The sequence below is a fragment of the Drosophila novamexicana genome, unplaced genomic scaffold (assembly GCF_003285875.2).
Source record: "Drosophila novamexicana strain 15010-1031.04,08,12 unplaced genomic scaffold, DnovRS2.1 tig00000137-arrow-arrow-pilon, whole genome shotgun sequence".
NCBI classification, from domain to species: Eukaryota; Metazoa; Arthropoda; class Insecta; order Diptera; family Drosophilidae; genus Drosophila; species Drosophila novamexicana.
In genome coordinates this window covers 943,024-969,931 of record NW_020824777.1, presented here as the reverse complement: position 1 = coordinate 969,931, position 26,908 = coordinate 943,024, and the positions used below count along the sequence as shown (strand labels likewise).

At 39.3% G+C, this 26,908-nt stretch overlaps 1 protein-coding gene across 2 annotated transcripts in view; it reads left to right on the top strand.

Moving 5' to 3' along the window:
* The window catches only part of LOC115758261 (matrix metalloproteinase-2), a 103,379-nt gene that overhangs the window by 27,386 nt on the left and 49,085 nt on the right, over positions 1-26,908 (top strand). Inside the window, exon 1 of one of the 2 annotated variants that reach the window (XM_030698819.1) lies at positions 10,190-10,863. The exons of the other annotated variant lie outside the window; for it this stretch is intronic. The gene's annotated coding sequence lies outside the window, so the exon portion shown is untranslated. Of the gene's footprint in view, positions 1-10,189; positions 10,864-26,908 lie in introns of those variants that run through there. 2 annotated transcript variants of the gene reach the window in all.

Below are 26,908 nucleotides of genomic sequence, written 5' to 3'. Positions count from 1 at the left end.
TAATTGTTAAATTGAGTAGCTTGAAGCAAAAATTGCAAATAGTATGTTGTTATACGCTAAATTTGATATCTTGCAACTGAATAAATATCCTTGCAGTGATAGTCAAAATGTTGGGGGTACAAACGACGATTTATGAACTTCGCCAGTTTCCTTACAAGCGACTTTACAGTTTTAAGAGCTTTCATAACATAACATGTCAGAGCAACTTAGCAGCTGTAAACTATTTTTAGAAAATAGTTTTAATCTATTACTAATGTCATCAATATTTAAAACTCTAATGTATTCAGAGAACCTTAAATTATATGTATATGTTTTAAGTTATAAGACATAACACAACATGACAAGTCATAAAAAAAATAACGTAATATAACAGAGTAACTTAACAGCTGTAAACTATTTTCAGCAAACCTTTTATTAATTGATGAAAATAGAGAAAAAAAATTAAGGAAAGGTCATCAATATTAAAAAACTCTACTCTATCTAGAATACCTTAAATTATATATTATAGCATTAAATGTAAGTGATTTTATTACGCACACGACCTGTTGTTCGATATAAACCTGGACGGCACCTATTAAATGTGAGGCTTAGAGGCAAGTAGTGGCAGCCCTGTCAATTGGCAATGAGGCAACAAAGTTGCAGCACTGACCAGCTACAATAATTGGCACTTTTCTATGTGTGTGAGTGCGTGTGTGTTCGTTTGTGTTTTTGTTGGTGGACGTTAATAAAGCGCAACATGCAGCCAGCTGGACTGAAGTTTGTCTGGACTTGGGCTCTGGCTGTGGCAAGTTGTGCCATTTGTTAGATTTTTAATAACATTAATAAAGTGCACAAAGCAAAGAGTCAAAGAGCTGAGCACACGCCATGGGCCGCGCATGTCCAGGATGTGGCACACGCACACGGGCACGAAAGCCTGAAGAGCCAAACGGAAGGAAGTCGCAATCGAGTCACATGGCAACTTTGCGTTTATGCTTATTAGCGCTGGGCTCTCGTGCATTCAAGCCATTAATACAATGCAGAAGAATAGCAGCGGGAGACGGGCGATGGGAGACGGGGGCACCAACAGGAAGCTGTGGCATCCTTTTAGCTGCAACATAAAAAGAAGAAGAAGGAACGCAGAGAAAAAAACGTGTATGAATGTCTCTGGCATTGGCTGGCTCATAAAAAGCTCGACATACATCAGCCAGAGTTGCGTCAGGACTCTGCTGCGAGGACGTGGCCCCGCCTGTCATGTTACAATGATAAAAAGTAATTTTATGACGCACTCACAACAATGCATGGCCAGACTAAAACCAAGAGCACGCTGCACTTATTGGTTCGACAGGCGTTCATTGTCTTTGCCCAAGACGCATACAGGACCTCGCCAGTGTGTGTGTGTGTGTGTGCGTGTGTGTGAGTCCTTTTGTAATGACTGTAGCTGGGCATAAAAGGCGTCGCTTTTAAAAGCGCACTTTGCACGCCGCGTGTAACTTAAAACGCATGCCTCAGACGACAACCTCTACCCTCCCACTTCGCCCGCTCGCCTTCACTCTCCCTGCAAACCCCAACACTCGGCAAAAGAATGCCCTTATAAATTTAAGCAAAATCTATATAGAAATCAGAACATTTTTGTGTTTAAAGTATATACCATACTAAGAAAGATCAATAACAAAATACTAAAACGAAATTTAATTATGATTTATATTGATTAATACTAAGTAAAAAATGCTTAAAAAGATTTTGGAAGGCTAAAACAAGCCGTCATTTTGTTTACGAAATTTGCATGTTGTGTGCTGAAAAACTAGTTTTCATTATAATAAAATCTTGCTCAGATTAAATAACTATAATTTTGAAAACACAAAATGCTGCAATTTCGCTTCAAATCTAGCTCAGCTTTAAGACAAACCAAAACAGAATTGAACAAAAAATTTGACTAAATGTTCTAAAACCATTTTGGACGGCAATGGCTGCATTCTAATGTCATTTGTTGCAGCTGTTGCACTTGCCACAAAAACGCAAAACGAATCCAGGCCGCGACGCGTTGCAAGACTTAAATCAATTTCGGTTCGACGGGGCACCAAAAGCCAACATGTGGCAAGTGTCACTGTGCGCGCCGCCCCGCTGCTGCTGCCCCTGCTGCTGCCAACATGCCGCAGCGGCCGCCAATCTGGCAGTTTTGTGCGTTATTTCCGTTTCCGGTCGCCAAAGCCGCGGCCATTGTTTTTATTAATATATATATTTGTTTAAACTTAATTGTTTTGTTTGGTTTTTTGTTTTTGTTTGTTTGGCTCAACGTGTTTATTATAATTTATGCAACAAATGAAGTAAATCATACGCACAAAACGATTAAGAGAGCGAAAGAGATAGACTTCCCCCCTCTCTCTCTCTCTCTCTCTCTCTCTCTCTCTCTCTCTCTAGAGCGAGTGAGCGAGATGCAGCGCTGGCTCGTTAAATGCCGCAAACAGAATATGGCAATAGTTTTATATCAAAATTGTTGTTATTGCTGCTGCTGCTGCTGCTGATTTTTCAGCAGTCATTTGCAGTTGCTGCTGCTGCACTTTGTTGCCTGCCTGCCTTCGCACCTCCCACTCAAGCCGTTGCCCGCACAGCCCCCGTCGACCATCCCCCGCAACAGCGCCTAACCAAGTACGCTCTTCATTTTGGCCCCGTGGCAAGTCTAATGGACGTCATTGGCCATAGTTTTCTGACTTTTTGTATGCTGTCAAGTGCTCGCACTCGAAATTATTATCTGCCATTAATCATGGCTATAATGTTTTGGCTGGCTGCTATAAAATGGAAGTGGACCGAGTGGCTACCAACACAGAGCACAGCTCAGCTGACGCTCCACCTCCCGAGCACGCCCCTTTTTACTCTGGCAGCGTAACACCAAGAGAACTTTGGACACTATGGCAGCCATGTCGAGGGCAGCAAGAAATCGTAAGCTCTGATAAATGTGTATTCGCGGATTTCGTGAATTGTCGACGCTTAACTTTGGGATCAAAGCAGTTGATAACTGAGAATGTTAAATGGTTTATTACAATTGCCTCAGTTTGGCTTTTTTCTCGTATTGCCACAACTAGCAAAAGGTCTCCTATGGAAGTGCTTTAGGTTTGATCAGAATTAACATTTATTTATATGTATTTTTATTCAATGTTTTTTCTTTTTTCTTTCTTTATTTAAAGAACTTCTTAAACTGCCCGGGCATTTATAATTTTCTGCATCACTTTATTACAGTGACAATTATTTTAACTGCAGGGCATTTTTATTACGACAGTTCTTGTTGGCATTTTTTTGTTGTTCACCCCCCGCACTTTTCATTTATATATTTATATATATATATATTTTTCCCCCCCGCCACGCACTAGTCTGGGCTGTTTTTTGTTGTTTTTTCTTTTTTTTTTAACTGTACACAAAGCCACACGCTGGGCGTACAGCAGGGCGCAAAAACCCTAAAAACAGTCCACACAGTCGACGGTCCAAAAGTCCAGACTATGGCCATAAGGTATTGTAAACTATACATAAATAACAAGCTCAATTTAGGCTCATATTAAAATAGAAAATAGAAAATTTTATGCTGAGGCTGGCGAAAAAGGTGAGAGTGGGCGGCGCGGTGCGGTGCGTGTTAAGACACACCAAAAGTGTGTCAACAATATGTGCATGTGTGTGGTGGTTGTGGGTGTGTGTGCGTGTGTTTGTGTGCAAAGGATTGTTTATTCTTATATGGCTGGCTGAGCTGACTGTCTAAGAGCTAACACACTCCCACAGAGAGACACTCAGACCTGTATTCATATTCATATTCGTATAAAATTTATGACATGGCATATTTCCTTATGCTGGCTAAGGCTTTGCATTTTACATGAATACCGATACGAGGCATATATTTTTCCTTTTGTCTTAACGCCATAGCCATAGTGGCAATCTGATACGGCCCAAGGTGTAGCATTTCAAATTTAATAAACCACCACAGCAAGCTGGCAGCCAAACAACAACAATAACAATCCACCAAGATGAAGAGCAAGAAACCACATCTATTTTCAACGTATCGAAGACTAAATGCCCTTTCAGATTTGCAGCAATTAAATAAGTGTGCATATATATATTTATGTTGTTATTTGGCAATAGTCGTCCTGGAACTTTGATTATAAGATGATTGATAGGGTGAATATAGAGTCCACGCAATCAAGCTAAGCAAATATATTTATATAATCTTCAATACAACAACTACATGATATAGTTGTTCTAACCAATTAAGATTTTCAAACAGTTTTTTATAAATTAACAAAAAATTGGTACATTTGCTTTAAGTATTGTAAAACTTATAAATTTTCAATATTATATATACATTTTGTTCCGGTTTTTCTGTTTATTTCTTTATGTAATAAACAAGGTATTCAATACTTAGGTTGAGATTCGTTTTGTCGTCCATTAATAAATAAATAATAAATATTATTAATTATTAATTCTTCATATAAAACAGCGGTTTTTAAACGATTTTTCCAACAATAATTATATATGGATATATTAAGCAAGGATATTGATATAAGGAGTAATGTTAAAAGCATATTGCTGAGTCTAAAAAAACAGAACAATTGTCTATGCAAAAACAAATTTTTCGATCAGTTTTTGGGTTAGAGCTATAGGATATAAGTAGTAATACGATGTGACTCAGATTTGGTTTATATATAGGAAACATGGCTAAACAAACATATGTAAGCGGCAAATCTTTTTCAGATAAAAAATGGCAAGTTTGTTCGCGATATCTAAAACAAAATTTCAATATGAATAATACACGAATAATACACGAAATTACCTAAGAACTCAATAGTATTTTGACCCATTCTTATAAAGATGTCTTGAAGAACTAAATAGTTTGTTGTTTATGCAAAACGAACTCTCCGACAGATTATGCCCATACAAACTCTATAAAATACTGATTTGATCAGTCCAATTGCTTAATAGACAAATCTGTGCCAAGTTTTTGCCAGCAAGAACATCATACAGGACAGTATATCGCATATTAGACAAAGGATATTATTACTTGAGTGGGTTTTGAGATATCTTATTCAATGCGTTGCACATGCTTTGGCATAAATAAAATACCCGCTGCTTGGGGTAAGAACATGTGGCATTTACCTACCGCAAAAATTTCATAAGCCCGGCCACGTTCTATGCGGGCGAAAATGCTTCGTACCCACCCGAAATTTCCGAATCCATTGAAAACCCATTTAGTAATGCCCTGCTCAGACCTGTGTTCTGGGTTTCAGTTTCTCCGCCCGTCGTTTTCCTTGCTTCCTTTTGCTGTGCGTGTCAATGCAGCAAGCAAAGTTTTTGTGTGCCTGCCCTTTGCCCTTTTTTTTTCGCCACATCAGTCAAAGCACCGCAGCAACAGCAGCTTATACACACACACACCAGCTCAGACTCACACACATACACACACTCGCACACTCGCTTCGAGTGACTGATGCAATGTTGCATGCTAACGGATTTGTCGGTGGCAACTTAACACTCACAGCTGCCGTTGTTGCTGCCATTGCCTGGTTGCAGGCTGCTCAATTGCTGGTTGCATCAGTTTTCGGCTCCGGCTGCACTTTTCCCTATGTGTGTGTTTGTGTGCGTGCTAATTTGGCATCTAATTTTGCAGCATGGACAGCGGCAAATGAGCAACTTTCAACTGATGCCACCTACTGTTGCAACTGGCTGCTGCTGATTTTGCTTTTCTCTTGTACTTGCATTTGCAATCGCAACTGTCAAACCATCAAAATGAGATGACGCAAGCAGCAGAGGCGACAATTGCATTTTGTCACTCAGTCCACCAACAACAGCCACCTAACCCGACCCCCAAACCCCATTTCCTCCAGGCCGGGACAACACAACAAGAGCATCATTTTTGTTTTAGCCTAACAAACTTCATTAATGCGCATATGCAGCTCAATTGGCAGCTGTTAAGCGACGTACAGGCTGTGAGCTGTTAACTAACATGGCGAGCTATGTTATTGAATAATTAGAATGCACCTAACTTGCTCGGCAATCTGTGAATCTGGAGCCTGTTTAAGTTGATGTAGCTCACCTATCCTCAATTCGTATCACTTTATATAAAGTACAGCCTGTGCGTTGCATATTGGCATAACAGGCTGTCACAGCTGTTAAGTTAAAACTCTTAAAATGTTAAGACAAGACAAGCACTAAGAAACTATTTGTCTACTTAATGAGTTATCAGCTTGCTTTTAAGTGCTTTCAAAGACGCAACAGCTTAACCCGATTGTCTCACATGAACGCGCTGTTAGCTAATAAGCGAGCGCTGTTAATTAACAGCTGTTTGGTAATGTGCCGCAATTAAAAAACTGATGTTAATCTATTGCATAATTCCACTAATATCATGCGATGCCAATTAATATGTTATCGTAGAACCTTGCATTCAGGACTTGACGCCCAGGCAGTTGGCAGGACTATGAAGCACAATGAGCCAGCTATATTATCTATGTATGTACATAAATACGTGCGCGTGTGTGTGTGTGTGTGTAAATACGATATATGTAGGTTGTAACAGCGGCGTAATTATGTTTGCTTACGTGGCCAGTGTCGCCAGCAACAACCACAACAACAACAACAACAGCAGCAGCAACAGCAACAAGGATGTCGCCAGTGTGGACAACACCAACAATGTGGCCTGAAATTTGACACTTTCACAGTTGGTCAGTTGATTTGGTCGCTTACTCCGCCATAGCCTGAATGACTCCGCAACCGCACCCGGCCCGTGTCAAGCTTCTGCACCCTCTACCCGGTACCCGGCACCCGGCACCCCGTGCTCTCCTGCTCCCTGCCTGTCTGCATTTCGTTAGATTAATGTCCTGCTCAATCATCAATAGGTTCAGCGTATAGCGCCGTTTTGTTTGTACAGCACTTGTTTATCGGCCCTGGCGCCCGTTTTTGCCCTGGCCTCTTGCTTGGGTTCTTTCCGTTCCGATTCGCTGTTTTTTATACCCTGTACCCTTTGTAAATGGCTTCAAAGGGGTATTCAGGCTTTGTGTCAGCTTATGTGACAGGGAGCAGGACGCATCACTGTATGTACTATGTACTTGACAAGGTCTAAAATATGAATCAATCTAGCCATGTCCGTCTATCGGTTCACTCCTTTGGCATTCTGTCTGAATAGTTTGTAAATTTTTCTCTTTCGCAATCCTGTATTATTTCTATGCAATCGATAATTATCGATTTGAAGACATGGCTCTTAAGCCATATATATTAACACTTATCTTTTTTGACTAGCTTCCCAACTCCCCAAAAAATGAAAAAATATATTTTTAAATGGCTTTGAGATGCACGCACACTTGGAGGACATATTCATTTCCTGAACATTTTAGCAAGAACATACCATAAACTCCAAAGTTCTTTAAGAACGTATTTCGCATAGATTGTTGTTTAGGATAGAAGAAGCACAGTCGCAGCGAAAAATGCAGCTAGTTAGCTTGTGTATGTGTGTATATGTATTTTTGTGGATGTATGGAGGTGAATGTATTGAGGGAAGTACAAATTTGTGTGACGTCAGCGCGGCGCTGGGTACAGGGTATCGCCTGGGGCGCACTCCCAACTAGAGCACTCTTCTTTTTTTCTTGGTTCCGCTCCTTTTTTTTTCTTTTGCTGCGCTTTATTCTATTTATTACGGCTTTCATTTTGGCTTGTGCATTCATCCTTTGCTTTGTTCTTTCGTTTACTTTTAATTCATTTAGGTTTTCTTGTTGTTCATTTTGATTGATGACCACTTTAATTGCGGATATTAAATGACAAGCGAATGGTGGCGCATCCAAGCCCCACTTCCCCTACTCCCTCACACCACCCCTCTACGCCACACACTATGTCACCTTCTGTTCCTGCGCTGAACTTTAGCATTTTGTGGCTTCATTTTGGCGCTCTAATTTCCAGCTGTTCGGCAGCAAATGGCTCGGCTTTATCGATCTCTGCATGGGTGGGTTTTTCTTCACTGGATGCACACACAGCACATGTAGCTGCAGCAATTTGTTGAGTTTTCATGCACTTTTTCCACCCACACACACACACATCGAGTTAATCAAAGTGAAAAACAATTGCAATTTGATGTGCAGCTTGAAGTAGTTTTAAGCAATACTCGTTTTTTCTGAATTCGAAATGTAGTGTGCACAGTGTAAAAGAATTATATAACGATAAGCAACACTGTTCACTAACAAATAAGAACGCTTCGTTGCTAATTAACAACAAATTCTAATTAAAGAACGTCCTATTCTGCCAGGCATAAGTGGTAAATTAAGAATAAAAAAAATTAAAAATGAAAAAATATTTATTGAAAACTTTCATTGTGCATTATTAAATATTTTAAATCATTTAAAAGAAGAAAACGTTCAAAAAATGGGTTGGTTTAAAGCTTATTGTGCAATGCAAGATGAACAATTAATCTTTTGTACCATCTTTTGTACAATTAAGAATGTAAAATGTACAATTTTTAAGGAAGTCCACCATGTTTTTCGGTACTTTCTTGATTAAATGAAAACTTATAAGCTCTTGTATTGCAGCACTCCTTTCGTTAAAGTCTAAAGTGTTTAATTATTGTCATATCGTAAAATTTTGCATTAGAAATGTTTTTTAGTAGCTTACAAGTTCTCTAAAACTCTTACGCACTTTTCAAATTTTAGAGCCTCAAACTGTTAAAAGCTCAACCACAAAATTTCCATTTACCAGCTTTGCTGCTCTAATCAGGTATTCCGGCACGCATAAACACAATCTGCTGTTGATGGGGGAAGAGAATTCCAGAGTTCACGCTATTTTATGCCTTTGATGTGGGCGCTAAATAATGTTGACTTTGCCAGCCGGTTAACGTTCGAGGTTCACGATAATGATGAAGATGATGATGAAGTCGTGGACTGAAACGGAAACTGGGCTATAACTACATAATAATTCTAATGAAAAATGTCAAGCTGCAAATTTGATTACTTGCTTTGATTGTCAATTAAAGCACAACAACAAATTTGCACTGGAGAAATCTCGTTAGGTTCCTTGTATATAAATATACTATATGTATATATGTGTGTGTGTGTGTGTGTGTGTTCTATATATATATGGCACCGCAGTTGATGATGAGCGAATCCTAATTAATTTTGTGCTACACGCATATATTGTTGGGCCTTGCATTAAATGACACAGCAAATCAGTTGGCTCTCTCATTAGGCGGATTAATTGATAAATTGATATTGGCTGGATAGTGCCTGAGGGCGGGGGTTGAGGCGGGAGGAAATTGCTTGTAGCTGGAAGTTATGAACTAAAACTTAACTCAACTGAACTGAACTGAACTGATTTTACGACTTGTGTGGGTGTGTGTATGTGCACGCGTGTGTATTTTGACCACTTGCAATTCCAAGTTGTTAAAAAGTGTTCTGGGGCGAAAAGAAAAACATCAAATCGAACCCTGTCTGGCTGTCAAATCAAACTTTGATTTGATTTGATGCTTTTTGCCGTGCAACTTTTATGCGAGCTGACATGAAGTTTGGCAACAACAATCAGTTAATGCAATGCTTGTTGGAGAAAAAAAGCAAAAAATCAAACACCCAACGTGTGTGCGACAGAGTATTTGTTTGCAGTGTTGATTAATTGTGTTCGGTTTTTAGTGTCAGCAGCGGATCATGATTAATGCTATTGTTGTTGTTATTTGCTGAGGGTTCAAGTGTGACCAAATTGCTAATTGCTGTTAAGCTTTTTAATTTTCATATGTGAGACGACAGCAGCCGCAGCACTAACAGCAGCAGCAAAAATATTAACAGAACCAATAACAGCAGCAGTTACAGCAACAATAGCATTTACAACAACAGCATCAACAACATTTACAGCAACAACAACAACAACAACAGCAAAGGCTAACAGCAGCAGGTTAAATGCCACAGCGAAAGCATAAAAAAAACCAAGGCACGAAGCTGAAAGCGTAAACGAAGCCAAAAAGCGAACAGCCTTAAGCGAAAGCCGAACGCAACGCAGCCAATTAAGGATGCGCCTGCGCTGTGCACAAAGAGTGCGGCTACTCTCTCGCCCTCTCACTTACTCATAAGCGCTCTTAGAAAGCTTTTTGAAAAGCTTTGGGATCAGAGCAACGTAGCAGCGCGAAAAAAACGTTCTTATACGTCGCTTGGTTTCATTCAAATACCGCAGCACAGCTGCTCGAGCGTTCAGTTGCTGGCAAGTGGTCGGTGTGAGTGGTTGGTTGCACAGCAGCGGACAGCAAAGCCAACAGCATTGGAGCAGAAGCAGCAACAGCAACAGCAGCAACAACTACAGCAGTTGGTAGTGTGTGGTGGCAATCAAAGTTAAATTGCTGTTAAATTGATATGTGTTGTTGTTGTGGGCGCCGCTGCCAACAACGATCAGCAGCCGCAGCAGCGACGACGACGTCAACGACACTCGAATCAGCAACGCATTCAACGTCAACGTAATCCCTGCCACTTGACGAACAACAAGAAGAACTCAGACAACGTGCCCTTTTTTTACAATGGGACGCCCGATTAAAAACAAAAAAAAAAAGAAGAAAATTTACACAAAAAAAAAAAAGAAAAGAGGAGAAAAGAAAAGCCAGCGCGCTCAAGTGCTCAAGTGTTGGCCAAGTCATTTGTGCGTTCATTGTAGAGGATCCGCTGGCTGAAGGATGACTGTGGCATAAGGAGCGAAAGCAAAGGCAGCTTAGTGCAACGGCATCTTCGCCCTCATATAATGTCTGCTAATATTTGAAGAGTGCACCGCATTAATTGACAAAAAGAGGGCGACTACTTACAAAGGAAGAGAATGAGTAAGAGAAAGAATGAAAAGGAACTGCGGATGCCTAGACTTTGGCTTTTGGTTTGACTTCTAATGAGCGACGCTCTCTATTGCCAGGTAAGTGCCGGCTTAAGCCTAAGACCTGCTGCTGCCTCTAAACTTATACATATATGTGTGTTGAGTGTGCGTGTTTGTTTGTGTTGTGTGTGTGTGTGTGTGTGTGTGTTTTTTAGAGTGTGGGATTCTGTGATTTGGTGGCGAGGCCAAAGTGATTTATGTGCCAATAAATGCACGAAGCTCTCGCATTAATATTGCATCTACTCTAATACTGCAGCTCTCTCTTTCCCTCTTACTAAGCCAGTGCTGGCCAATATTTTATGGCAAATTAGCCTAGCTGCGTAATTTAGTGTTGCATACACAACAGGCGCAACGCCCCCCCCTCCTCGCTGAAACTGCCCAGACACTAAATTACATAACTCTAGTCAACCATATGGCACAAATTATACGGCAAATCGTTGTTGCTGTCAATTTGCAAATTAGAGACAGACCCACACACACAACACACACACACACACAACACTCTCACGCAACCATCAATTGCAAAATTTGTTTGTTTGTTTGGTTTCATCCCTTCTTCTGCCCTTTTTTTATGGGGCATGGCAATCAGCCATCAATTGTTTAACATATTGCACTTTATTACGGGCATTGGTTAGGGGTATTCCTCACACACGTCCCGCAATTTTATTGCCCTGATTTCTCGATTTGTCGGATTTTGAGCAGTTGATCTGTGTGCCATTTTGCGGTCGTTTTGTTTGTTTTTCATATAATTACATGCAATAACATATATATTTGGGTTTTATTTTGTTTTCTCTTTTATCAAATCGGTCTTCAATTCCTCTTTTTTTTGTGTATGTATATGTGCAATTTGAATGTTTTTTATCAAATATGATATGTGCTACAATTAATTAAACATAAACAATGCCCATCAATTGTGCTTTAAAGCTTACAAAAATAAAACACATTTTATATTGATATTATATTTATATTTAAAAATCTAAAATTCTTTAAGCTATTAAGAGTTTGCCTTAAAAAAATCCTTTACAGTCTTCGCAACTCTCACTTAATTGTCGTAAAAAACATATTTTTTTAATATATTGAAAGTATATTTATCATATTTGGTAAAGTTTTTGCGAAAGTTACTGTTCATACATAAAAACAAATCGTTTTTTTTTTTAAGTATTACAGATTTTTGATTTCGAAAAATGTTTTCAGCTCTTATTACAGTGTGTATAAATCTTGTGTATATATATTAAGTAAAATCATTGATAATGTTTTATATGTCATATATAAAATATTATTGAAAATATAAATATACAAAATACTATTAAAATATATGATATATATATATTAATAACAAAAATTTAAATATCATATATGTAGACGAAAAATTATTGAAAATGTTTTATATCAAAAGATGATTTTGTAATCATCGAATTAGGACATTCAAGTACAGGGAAAACTCTTGGTTACAAGTCCGAAACATACAAACTGTACAAAATGAATATATTTTAAATGCACAAATAAGCTAGAGAAAATGATAACCCCATAAGAAATCGGTACACTCTAAATAGATTTCCAAGTATTTTCACGAGGCAACAGCGTAAAAAACTAGCTCGTAAACGTTGGCTCAAAACAAAGCTAGTTTTTCAGTCAACTCAAAAGCAGCCTTTCGTCTACCTAGTTCAAATATTTTGCTCAAACACTTTCGCTTTCAATGGCGAATTCAATTAGGAACTGAAACAAAAAAGGCACAAAATGTGAAAAGTGAATAGAATAGAACGCAGTGAAAACGTGGCCCGTAGCGTTAGCTGCTGCTTTTGGCTGGCAAAAATCTTTTTTAATAATATTTAAATGGAATTACTTTTAATTAAGTCCAAAGTCCAAGAACAACCACAAAAGGCTGCAGTACTTAGGCGGCGGCGACTACGCAGCCAGCCAAACCCAAAATGTTAACAGTCTCAAATTACCAAGTCGAAACAGAAAATCATAAGAAAAAAAAAATCAAAATAAGATGCACAAAACTTTTACTAGCCGAAAATTAAATACTCTTCTTGTCTTAGTTGATTTAGACAGAAAAAGAGAAATTTCATTTTGAGAGGATGGTTCCTATGTGAACTATATAATATGCTATTTCTGATAAGCAACAAAATGTTTGTCAATCATTTTCAAGCACAATAAATCATGATTTTGCTTTCTTTGAAAATAAGAAAAAAAAAGTCTTGCAGTAACTAAATAAAATAAGTGTGAATAAAATATATTTCTCCTATTGTAAAACTTCTTTTTAATTACGAAGTCATAATTTTGCTGACATTTACGCTTTCCATAAAAATAAGGAGAACAAAAATGGTCTGCAACATTTAAAGAAAAAATATATGTTATTTCTTCTGATAAATTGAAAATCATTTCAGATTGAAACTCAAATCTGCTTTGCCTTTGAGATATTTAATTTATTTTGAAATGAATTGAATACGCATTATAGATTTTTTCCATATGTAAAAAAGTCCAGGAACAATTTTAGAAAAATATATGAAATTTTCTTGAATAATTTTCAAACTGAGCAGAAACTCAAAATTCAATTGCAATGCATATATTTAATTTATTTTTCATTTATTTATAAATTAATTTTATATGTTTTCCATCTTATTAAGTGAAAAGAAGATAATATACAATATTACAAATATTTTCTAAGATATTCTTTTATACAAAGGCAGCTATATGATATTGCTATGCTATTTATTTTATATATATATTCATGAAAGTAACTAACTTGCGAAGCCAAGCATACCTCTTGGAAGGGCATACAAATGAAGCGCAAGGAAGTGATTAAAATTTTACCTACCTAGGCAACTGCTGGTCGCTCGGTTTGGCCCTAAGTTTGCGCCTTTTTCTGTTGCCTTTTTGTACGGTATTTTACTTGTTGTGTTTTGTTTTTTAATAAGTAAGTATTAATTAATGCAAAAATGAAGAACTGGAACTTAAGTAGGGCTTCTGCTGCTGCTGCTGCTGCTGCTTCTTGTTTTACAAATGAGCAGCGCTTTTGCAGTTCTTTATTTTATTTTTTTTTTTTGGAAATTTGAGAGCGTGACGCAAATTAAGAACCCGATTGCCGTTCAGGGCGCAAGGAGTTGGCGTTCTGGTTGCAACAGCCAACGCTGCTGTCCACTCAAGCGGCAGCAACTTAATGAAAACGAAATTGACACCTGCCTGTCCCCCCTACTCCCTCCTCCCTCCTCCACGCCCCACGTAGCCCCACCAACAACTGCTGCGTACCTGTCGCCCTTACCGCTTATAACGTATTGTTTTCGTGTCTTTAGCCTCTTTTTTTTTGTGTATTTTTGCTGCTGTTGCTGACCGCAGTAAAATTATACGCACGTCTGAAGTTACGTGAAATGTCAATGATGGAGTGGGGTTGGGGAGGGGGGACACGGCGTGTCAATATTTGAAACACCACACGGCCAGGGCAACGCCGGGCAGCCCTGTTCCGGTTGTCCCCACGGCAGCGCCTTGTACGCCCGTACACTTCCTGTGCCCGTTGACATTCTGTACGCCATCATTGCAAACATCCGTGCATGTGTCTGCGGCCAGTGAAAATGCTCATAAATCTTCTCACATAGTGCGCCAATCCACGGCCCGATTCTCCACGCCCAAGTCTAGTGTGGCGTTATTTCGATTTCAAAATTCAGTGCGTATGTGTGTGTGTGCGAATGTGTGTGTGTTTGTTTGGTTGTGCGTGTGGCGACTTTATGTTTTATCTTGCTTTTACGCTTCCGTACTGCTGCTCCAGCTCCAGCTCCAGCTTCGCCTGTAGCCTTTGGCAATGCCCCTGTTAGCCCGTTCCAGTTCTCGGCCAGTGCTCGAATTGTCTCCAGTTATTTCAGTTTGTTGTTTAGCTCATAAATCTGCTTATCTGGTGAGTCGTCGCATTGGCTGCGCACCGCCTAACAGCTCAAAGTTGCCAACGCCTTTTTGTTTTCGATACCCTGTAATCAAAAGGGTTTAGTATTAGCGCTCAGTCGGCTTATAAGCCCACACAAAATAAGCCAATTGTAAGCTGAAGAACAGAATCTACAAATCTTTTGCAGCTGCTTTCTGAGAATATTCTAAGCGCCCGAGCAGAGATTTTTCTTTAAATGTCCACAATTTTGTGTATATTTTTGTTTTTCTGAGCAATTGCTTATACGCGTCCCGAATAGTGACATTTTTTACCATTTGGTGTATTTGTACTATTTTAGATTTAATTATGGCGCAAAACATAATTTTTTATGAAATTAGCTTGTCTTAACAGAAATTTAATCAAAGATTCATTCTTAAGATTATGCTTGGCTTGGCCGAGCAGGGACAACTTTTAATCCAACTAGGAATTTCGCATATATATCACACTCAAAATGATAACTGCCAAAATAAGAAGATATTCATGAGTAAAATTCAGCATCAAAATAACAGTTTATGTGGCGCCCGAGCAGGACATTTTTTATCCAAATGGGAAATTCCCATAGATATCATGCTCAAAATGTGCAAATATTCATGAGTTAGGTATTTTCGAAAACTGTTTGCAACTTCGAGTAAAATCAGGCATGTACGGCTTCCGAGCAGGGACATTTTCCACTTGTATTTCACTTAGCGTATCCCGAATTCGTTCAGCATCGACTGCTGCAGTCCTAGCAGAGTTCAAGTTTTGTGTGTGCGTAGGTTTTTTTTTTCGGTTTTGTTAGATCCGAGTTACAGATTTTGTGCGGACTCGGCCCAGCTGTGGCGCATTAAAGGATTTTGCAGAAACTTAACCCTATTGCAGTCATGCATAAATTTGTTAGATTTGGCCATTGACAAAAGCAGCAAAACCAAACGAAACCAAAAAACAAACACACACAACAACAAACGGCAAACGGCAAAACAATATTGAGCCAAAAATGTTGTGTAACCCAAAATGGTCGAGCGCCTAAAAGTTATAAATATTTTTTGGAATTAATTAAGCTCTTGCACGGCCGACGCCAGCAACAACTGGCCAGCTGGGGTTTGGGGCGTGCCAACAAAGGGGGCCAAAGTCCTGCTCACCCTTCGGCCCTTAGACAAAAAGTATGTTTGAAATATGCACGAAATGAAATTAGTAGCCAAAAGATAAAAACCTAATGAAATCAAATGCGGCCTAAATGTTTTGAGTTGTTCTTGGATTGTCGCTGGGGAGCAACAACAGCCCAAGAAATAACACAATGCCTTCCCCCAAGTGTGTGGGGCAACGGAGTCTGGCGTCGAGCGCCAAGAAAATTGAAATATGTGCGTCTATAAATGGGTTACAATGGGGTTTACTGAAGCGTAAAGTCAAATGCGCTAATGAAAGATTGCGCAGGCAATGCAAAAGATGATTAACAGAGCAGTTGAAATGATAACCCAAATACAAAAACAAAAAACGAAAAAAGAATAGGCAGGAAATTGGCAAAAAGAAGCTTGAGCCAAGAAATTAAATTGATAAATTGATAAGTGGAAATGCGAAGAAATTTATGAGAAATGTTTTGTAATTCATGGATTGACAGACGGAATGGGGAAAGGATTAAACATTTCCAAAAACTCAAATGCAAGCAGAAAATATTGTGTGGAAATTAAAACTCGAGACTTCTTGAAATGAACTGTTAAAAGTGAACTGGGAAATTTGTTAATTAAATTCCTTTGGTGTATCATTTTATTGAAGAACTCATCATTTGATATGAAAACAAAACAGTTGACAAATTGTTGAAGTGAAAAGAATTTAAATAATATTTCAGATATCAGTTGCAGGTTAAAAAAACAATTTTGCTTTTTGACTTATATTCAATTTTTAATTAAAATCCTTACAAGGTTTCATAGCGGCTGCAATGTATACAAAAGAGAAATGCTAAAATCTTAAATTTGTTATGTTTAATGCCTAAAATAATCGAAAATTGATAAAAGGGCATATTGGAACTTTAATACATGGACTTGAGATGCATATATTCTCCTATACGATGCGCAGCGTAATTTTATGAAGCTTTCAGCATTATCTCCTCCCATTTTAATAATATCAATAAAAATATAGGCTAGGTTTTTTAAGCATAACTTTAATATATTGAACTTGTTGAGAATTTTTTGTAATATTCGCGAAAAATCTTCTAATATCGATAAGAATCGATTTTATGACTCGAACACCAAACTTGGAATGCAGCTTCTTTTATATAAACAATTTTAAATTTTTTAAGAAATGTATTGTAATTTACTTGAAAAATGCTTGAAGTTCTTAAAGATATGGCCCCAGTTGACATAAGTTATAGCCCAACGGCCGCGGGTCTGTCATTCAGTTTTGATTGCCGTTGCGGCTACATGTTCCAAATTTAACTGCCATTTAAAATGACGGCTTTGCCGCGCCCCGCACCGTTCCCCCTCCCCTTGAGCCATCGGCACGGCTTAAAGTCGTAAAACGGTCTGTGAGTATGAGTAGAGTATGAGCCAAAATGCGGTGCCATTTAATTTGAATTTTAATGTGCGTACAAAATTCTTGCATGCCCCGGCACGACAAAATTTCCGTTTTTAATATTTATTTCAAATGGCTGAAACTGCAGGCGCAGTGGCTAAAAAGGACATGGCCAGAACTGTCGCTCTAGTGGAGTCGTCTGCATACGTCATCGAACTGTTGACCGAGTTGGCGTTTGGCCAGCATGTTGCCTGTTGCCGTTGGTTGAACAGGCAGCCACCGCCCACCCGCCTTCCGTCCGCCTTCCGCCCGCCTGTCAGCAAAACTGCACACAGATAGCAGCTAAAGGACACGCAGCTGCTGACTGCAGCCGGGGCTAGGACACTGTTTTATGCATTGCATGCATTAAGGCGCAAAGTGTTGATAGGCAGTGGGCACACAGCGCACACAGATTTCTGCTGAAACAGCACGGGCCATAAAAATGGTGCCAGGCGCTCTAGCCGCAGCTTCAGCTGCAGCTGGGCGTGGCATTTGGCTCAGAGTTGACCACTGCTAGGAGCAGCCAGCTACCTGCTGCAGCTTCGCTCACTCACCGACTAGCCACTGGCTTACTACCATCCCCTCACACCCCGCAGCGAGTGCCCCGCCCCGCAGTCAGTTGGCTCCTTGGCAGCCATCAAACGCTGCCATATTGAATCAACGCAAAATAATTGCTTTTTAAATGGGTTTTGTATGCGATCTGAGCGCGCACATAAATTCAAGGCGTCATTGCAGCGCCCCCTCGCGCACCCGCTCCTCTGCAACCGTTGCGCCTCCACGGCAACAGCATAGCGACGCCAACGCCAACGCCAACGCCATCGCCAACCCGGAGGCAAAGTTTTCAACGGCTACCAACTTAACCGGTGTTACGTGAATGTCTTGCTATTTGCCTTTTTTTTATATGTATATCTACATATTTTATTTGTTAGCTTTAATTTTCAGATTTATGTTCGCTGCTGCTGCAGGCCGCAAGGACATTTTTAATGAGATTTCTCTAGCCATAGCACGTAGTAGCTCACCCCATCCCCCCCAGCCACACCCCTCACAAAGGGGATGTGGGCGCTGTCTTCACTCTTCAGCGATGACAGACGCAGATTATGAGCCAAGCCAAAAAGTCACTGTGGTTAAGCAGCTGCTGGGAAAACAAAATGAAAAACGCCAATGGAAATGTGAACGGTAATGGGCTGGGGGGCGGTATGGGGGTAGAGCTTGGCTAGATTGAAGATTGAAGACGTTGCCTTCAGGTTTTGCACTTGGTTGGTTGAGTGGAAAGTTCTGCTGCTGCTTCTTCCTGCTGCTGCTGCTGCTGCTTGTTCTTCTTGTTCTTGTTCTTGTCGTGCTAGTAAATTTGCGTTTTAGCAAAGCAACGAAATAAGTGGCAAGCATTTTTGATTTGTTCTTTGCTGTCAACTCTCTCTTTCTCTCACTCTCCCTATCTCGCTCTCTTTCATTGCTTACTCCCTCTGCTGGCCAGAGACACGCAACATAATTGACTCATTTATCAAGTGAATTTGTGGTCCCACTGTCTTATTCCAACTACAAATAGCAATTGCTTTTTCCCAGTCTTTTTTCTTTTTTTTTTTTTTTTGATTTTAGTTTCTGTTTAGTGATGAAAAATGTGCAATTCTTATGCAAATTCTGTTGCACATTTTGTATATATATATATATATATACATTTATAATCGAATTTCGCAAAACTATTTCAAATGCGAAATCGATGCGAAATTGCAAATGAAAAAGTTTACGCATTTAGAGAAATGCTTGCATAAAGAAAATAGAATTGCAAAATAAATTAATTTGATATTATTCAATACGCAATGGACGATGTTTGATACGATTTTAATAATAAAGCAGACATATATTTTATATTTTGTTATATTTTTTAAAAAAGAAGAAAGCGTTAACAGAAATAAATGAAAAATTGGGCTTTGGAATATTTACGCAAATAAGATAAAAAAATATAATAATAATATAATCCGCCCAGTTAATCTGTGTAAAAGAGTTTGTGCGAATGAATGATAGACTGACTGACTGACTGATTGACTGAGTGAAGGTAGAGCAATGCACAGCCGAAAACTTTAAAGCTACAAAGCTCAAGATTGTACAGAAGCTGGGAAAGCTTGGCTTCTAAGAAGTGCAAATAGGTCTAATTTAGGGTCCAAAATTTTATAAAAAACATCAGAAACAATGCAGACTTACGTCAAAAGCTAGCATGCCTTGGATATCTAACATCTTTACCGACAAACAGCAGGTCGCCGGTTCGAGTTCAGCAGCAATTTTCATTTTTTGACGATCAAAGTCAAGCGCTTTGATTATTTGAGAATTTTTAATTATTAAAACTATTTCGTGAAAAAATGTAATTTTGTATCAGAAATAAAATTATTGAAGGGTTCCTAAGTTGCTGAATTTTTATAAATAAATAAATAAATAAGTAAATAAATAAATAACTATAAATATCTTGCAAAACATTTTATGTATATATTAAAACTTTATCCCAAATAGACAACCTTTTGAATAGCCTTCTTCACAATACAAAACTATTTTGACTTTTATAGTGCTCCAGTTTACAGCAAAGATTTCGTTTTAATTAAAATGGAACATTCCGATCAAAAGTTATGTGTGACAAAAACCCAAATAAATCGCATAGTTGCGCCACATTTTAAATTCTCGACGCAGAGCAAATTGAGCGCAATGTTTGACGCATAGCAACAATCAAATACAATTTTCATTAAGACTAAATGCCAATGTATGACAGAGTGTGCGAGCGAGATGCGTATAGAGCGCGCGAGCGAGATAGAGTATTAGACGAGGCCATAGATTTGTCATCGAATGTTGTTTATGCATAAACTTAATTGAGTTCAAATGAAAGTGTCAACTCATGTGGTACGAAGCTTCAAAGAGCGTTGAGGGGAGGAAGAGGAAGGCAGACGGAAAGAGAATGGGAAAGATGGTGAGCGAGAGAGAGGGGGGGGGGGGGGGGGGGGGGGGGGCGTTAGTTAGCGAATGAGCTAGAGTTGTGATTATATATAGACTGTCGAATGTTTGGCCGCAAATGTCAGCCATTTAACTGTCTATTGGGGCGAGGCTTTGGCTCAAAGGACTTGTGGCTGTGTGTGTGTGTGTGTAGAGAGGGAGTGTGCGTGTTTGCAGTTGAGGGGCTTGCGCTTTTGATTAGCAATTTGTTGGCTTTTGTGCAAAGTTATATCACTGCATGATAATTGCTGTCATCAGGCAAACGCATAAAAACGACTGCATTTAGCATATCCGGCAGCTCAAACGGAAACGGAAGTGTAAAAGCCGCAGCCAAATACACACGAAGCGTGTGCATGTGTGTGTGCGTGTGCTTAATGTTTCGTGTCTGTCGCAGCTGGCTGAGTGTGTGTGTGTGTGTATGTGTGTGGCAAAAACTCTTTTGAGCCAAGGTGCATTTATAATTAACATAATGATGGCATTTTGCTAAACAGCGTTTTCCGCACAACGCTCCGCAGCCAGCTCAGCCGCTACACATGTAACAAAAATACTCACACACACACACATTGCACACACCCACACACACAGAGTGACTACACTTGAGTGTGCGCTGGCATAGTTGACATGAAATGCCAACTTAATGTCAGAAAGTTAACATGCCACTTGAAATTAACAAGCCCCTAACCAAAGCAAACCCAACCACCCAAACCAGCCCAACCCAAACGCCCACACATGGCAGGCACAACCCTTTTACGGCATTGTTGTGCGTCCGCTGCTTATGTGTATGTGTGCATGGTGTGTGTGTGTGTGCTCCTGAAGTGCTCGACGTGCGGCTCGTCAGGTGAGCCGCATTAAAAATGTAGAATTTTCATCTTTTAGTCAGCAATTGTAACCGTTTTTTTTGCTCTTCTTGTTCTTCGTGTTTTTTCTCTATACTGTTAAGTGCCTGCCTGTCTAAGTACTCAAGTGTTTGCGCGAGGCAGCGTGCAGGCGTGTGGGGAGGAGCTGCTGTTTTATTTTAGCATTGTTTAAAACTGTCGCGCACTTTGGCAACCGCAACGGTGACAGGCGCTGTGTCCCTTTTCCTTTATGTTGCCTACTTGAAGCGCACATCCTTGTGCGACCTGGCGCTCAGCTCAATTATGAATTTATGCACGAGCACACACACACACACGCCGAAGACACACACCCATACATCTCTTACATAACTAACGAAATGCAGCTGATTTTCGACTGACAAAATTTGATGCTGCCAATAATCGAAGCCATTTCGAACTGGCAATCGGCCAGGCAGACAGCCAGCTGCACTCTACAAAAGTTTGCCAGAACGCTCAGACACTTATGTAGGAGAGGGGAAGAGGGGCAGATATGATTGAGAACGTGCCACATTATTCTGCATATACTCGAAAATGATTGAAGTGCAGTCAAGTTTTTATACCCTTACAATGGGTATTATATAGATTTATTCCAATACGACTCCGAATATTCCGATCGAGCCCCTTAAAGCATTCTTCTACCATAGGTAGAACAAGATCAACAAAAGTTGATCAATGTTTATTCAATAAAGGATTTCTATATATACGATATATAACTCTCATTGGATCAATACAGATCTTTTATATAATAGAGCTCCCATATTCGTTGACTATATCATAAAGATTTAGATGGAACAATTATTATTTTTATTGTTATTAATGGTTGACTTTTTTTAATATGATTTTCATATTATATATTATTATTACTATTTTTTGTATGATAAACCTTTTCAAAAACCTTTTCGATCCGTTGTGTAGCTTTATTTTGTTAGGGTACTTAAACATCGGCATTATCATGTGTTTTGCGTTTGGATTTTTGTGCACGCCCTGCTTTCATATAAAGGCACGACTGGCTGCTCGTCAAAGTATCCGTGTCCATAGTTAAAAGATTGAGTGTGGGTTTTTTTTTACAAATCTTTCAGTTTTGAGCTATTGATAATCTTTGAAGAAGAATTGTTAGACTATTAGCCAAATGGAGCACCTGCTAGAGATCTCACTATGCACAAAACTTTTAATATTTTGCCTGACAATGTTTAACTCTGCAATTGTAACAAACCAAAAAGTGTTGCTCAAGTGAAAAACAAATATTGATTTGTTTCGAAAAAAAATAAAATTCATTTTAAAACAACATTTATAAACAGTTGATGCTGCGATTATTTAGAATGCAAATATCAGCCAGAAAATCCGTTTAATTATATAATGCTATCAGAATCAACGAATTTGCTTTTGTATTGAATTTCAAATGAAAATCAGCGGAAAAATGTATTTCGAAACTCTTAAATGCTTAAATCTAATTTAATATTCACATTCCTAAGCAGCGTAAGGGAAAAATGAAAAAAAAAATAAATGCCAAGAAGGAAAACCCAAATTGGTCGTTAGCACATTGTATGTTTGTGGGGGGGCTGGGCTTTGGGCGGGGTCGGTTTGGGGCGGGCGTCAAAAAGGTTGCTGCAAATTACACGTGACAAGCGAATGGCAAACGCCAAAAATGATGTTGCCTGATGATGATGATGTTTCGAGCTCTCACCCAACCTCTAACAACTGCCCCCTCACCCAAAATGCTCATAAAATTAGCGGAGCCAAAGTAAAACATATGAGACGCGATTTGAATTTGACACCATTAGCTTCATTTGGCGCGGGCGTCCAAGGGGGGCATCGAGTCACAGACAAAAATGACGCAGCAGGCGCCAAAGTCATTTGCATAAGAGAGACTTTAAGTGTGTATGCGTGTATGTGTGTGTGTGTTTAAAAGTGTGTGTGTATTGCTACGAAGGGTGTTTGAATTTTTACGGCTGTGCACTTTTTATTGATGCCTGTAAAAAAGAGAAACAACACACAGACTGGCATACTAAGCGTTTTTCTTTCCTATACCTCACGCTGATAAAAACCACACACCCACACACATCCACATCCCAGACACACCTCTCATTATATGAGCTCCGATAGCGTTAATTATGCAGCGTACCAGCCTAATTATGATTTGTTGCCAAGCAGTCGTCGACGCCGCAGCGGAAGTGCGAGAAAAACGTTGCCTACTTGCAGGCGCGGGTATCTTTTCAACGCCCCTTCCTGCTGCTTAAGCAATCAATGGGGCTATTGTGCGGCTGTATAAAATTCGAAAACGCACTCGAAACTTGTTTCTATTTTTTCGTTGATGTGCGCAATCTACAATCTGTGTATGCATGTGTGTTTGTGTGTGTGTGTGTATGGGGGGAGGTTGGGGCGTGTCAGCGTTTAGTGCGCCACTTGAGCGAAACAAAAGACAAAAAGCGCACAGAGAATACAAAATGTATCTGACGGATGCGGCTACAGCCGCAATTATGTTACAAAACGTTGCAATTAAGCAAACTGTGACAATGGGCAAACGTCCAGCTGACAGGCCGAGCACAGACCCGACTATAGTCAACACTCGCAACAATGTTACGCTAACTTCCAAATACATACAAAAATAGATATATACATATATATTTATGTATATGTATGTGTATATAAAGAGCGGCTAAAGACAGCAGCTACTTCCGCTTGTCGCTGTCCTTATCAACACTTGAGTGCACTTTGTGTGTGTGTGTGTGAAACAAGCTTTTATACTGCAGCACAAAAGTTGCCTTCTTACATATATATATATATATATATATATATATATATATATGTGTGTGTGTGTGTGTCTGTGTTTGTATGTGTTGAAACGTGTTCAATTGATATTTCTGCATGCGCCGCTTTTGCTCAAGAAAAAGTTATAAATAACAAGAAGCGGGCAACTTGAGCCAAAAAGAAAGTAAGCAACTGCAATATTGCTTGTGTGTGTGCCAAAAAGGCAGACAGGTCTAAAAATACACTCTCACCCACACACACACCCACAGATAGACACACTCGCATACCCAGAGGGCACTTGAGCATGTGTAAGCAGCAACAGCAGCAGTGCAGCCACTCTGCTCCAGTTCCAGCTCCTGCGTCAGCTCCTGCTTCTGCTCCAGCTCCTGCTACTGCTCCTGCTTCTGCCACTCCAATGCTCTCTAGCTAGTGCTAGCTTTTGCACCTTGAAATAAGCTGCTTCTTTGTTGGCAAGTTTTGGTGGTGCGGCAAGCCAAACAAGTGCCTGTTACTCATATTGATTGCCAAAGCCCAGGCCAAAAAGTTATTGACATACCTCAAAAATAGCAAATAATATAAAAATCGAGCGACGAGAATGTAAAGCTGCGACATGTCGAAGCTTCAATACCCTTCCAGTAACATAAATAATGTTGTTAAAAGTTATAAAGTATCAATAGATATGGCTTTATTTTGGTATCGGAATACCAAGGTTTAGATAAGTCTTCTTCTTAGAGCAAACTTGATCATCAGATTGCTTGATATACTTATATACATACATATACATATGCATACATATTAATACATACATGACAAACATATACATAAACATAGATATGCACACATATACAATGAACATCTTACCATACCCTGCTGCGAGAAAGTGTATTTAGAAGAAGATGAAAACTTTGCATTGCACTAAAAAATTGGCTATGCTTTCATTTAGCTGTCACATGTTGCAAGAGGTGTCCCAAAAACCATTTACCTGCTTGCAACGAGCCCACAGCTCCCACCCTGCCCCCTGCAAGCCACTGCTCCAAATGTGAAGCTGCATATTGAAATTTTATTGCATTTGCTGTTGAGCGATGGTCGAGTGAAATCGGGGAGTGTACAGGGTGTACGGGTGTATGGGGGGTACGAGGTCAGTCAAGCGGCACAAATTCAAACATTTGTGTTGCTGAAATTGAAAAAGGTGTCGGGGCTGCAAATGAAAAATTATCCAGGAGCCAGGATGCTGCAGGAACTGAGCGGGAGGAAAAACAGCGAGTGGTCAGCAATGATAGCGGCGTTTTTGTCTTAATTTTTCTTTTTTTATTTTTTTTTTGTTTTTGTTTTTGTGTTGTCTAGCCAATTTACAGGCAAGAGCAGGCGGGGAGCGAGTTGCGGCTATGCAACATTTGTGCGGGCTCTTTTTGGGCAATTGTTTTTAGACAGCGAGCATTTGCTGTTATTTGTATTTTTAATAGTTAAATACGCTGATTTATCATATTTTCCCCCTGACTTTTTTGTGCACTTAATTAATGGCATAATTCATTGATTTGCATATATCATTCCATTATAAATGACATTTTAATGTTGCTTTCAGTTTTTATGTTCTTAATTAGCTGGCACGTTTTTTTGTTTTTATGCTTTTTTAATATTTGTATAAATTAAGAGCAATATGTAGCGAATAGTGATAAAAATTTGAAATTGCGCTCATTAGAAATTTGAAATTGGGTCATTAATATGATTTTTTATTCACTTCTAGAGTTACATGAAATTAATGTATTAATTGACTTCATGAATTTCGTATGAATTCATGTAATTTTTGCAATATGTGAGCTTAAGTACAAAATGTATTCTGGTTATGAAAATGAAATTTGGTTTATGCTGTGTTTGCATAAAGTAAAAAAAATATTACAGAATAAATTTGAATTATCCAAGCTAGCAAATCAGCAGCAAAAGTATCATAAATTCTCCTGAAACTAAGCGCCAAGCTTGACTTAACTCAAAATATTGACTGGCCAGAAAAGGCAGAACTACGAGTGAACATTCAGAGTAAAACGGATTCAAAAACTGTACTGAAATAGCTTAAAAGCCTTATCAGCTATAACACCATTTACGCCCTAGCTTCTAAGCCATATTTCAATAAAATTTCTTCTTCCATTCGGTTTTATTCTCTTTGCTATTGCAACAAAGCAATGTTAACTTCAAAACTGTCATCAATCTAACAAAACTCACACCATGCAACAAAAATCATATTCTCGTGTTGTTCTGAACTATTTTTATTTTTATTTTTTTGTTGGATGTTGCGAATCAGCAACATTGGCTCTGGCTCGCATTTTCTATCTCTGGCCTGGCTTTTCCTATTTCCTTGTGTGTATCTGTGTGTTGATGTTTGTTTTGTGCGTGTTTGCGAAATTTATCTTTCATTTTGATGCTGCTGCCATGCATTTATGCAAACATATGCCGCGTGAAGAGACATCAGCTATAAAAAGAAAATACTGCAAAAAATACTAGCAAAAATACTAGCATAAAAACGCGTAGACAGTCGAAAAAGTTTGGCTAGCTAAGCCCCAAACTCCAAGCCAGCAGGCAGCTGTCAGCAGTCAGCAATCTGCAACAGGCACACACACACACACACAGACATAAAATGTGGCCAAAGGGGCATGCGGCATGGGGCATAGCGACAGACTGCAATCTAAAGGATGATGACATTTTGGCCGCCTGACAGCTGCCCACCTCCATGTTCAGTTTTCCAGGCTTTTCAACAGCCAGTTGTTTGCTGTGTAGCTTATGCCTTATAAGTACTCACTGCCTATCCGCTCAAGCACACGCCATCTCAGTCACACACACACAGACACACACACACACACATCCACACACAAAGAGGGGGAGCTCAGCTAATGCTCTGGATTAATTATTCATGCATAAAAGCTATAAAAACAGCTGACTCGAAAGCCCTGCGTTGCGTTAAGTAAATTTCAATAATTCTAATTTTGAGCAACAGCTACAGCAAACCAAGGCGTATGACAAAAAACTTGATGTTGGCTCGAGGCTTGTAGGCGTGGGT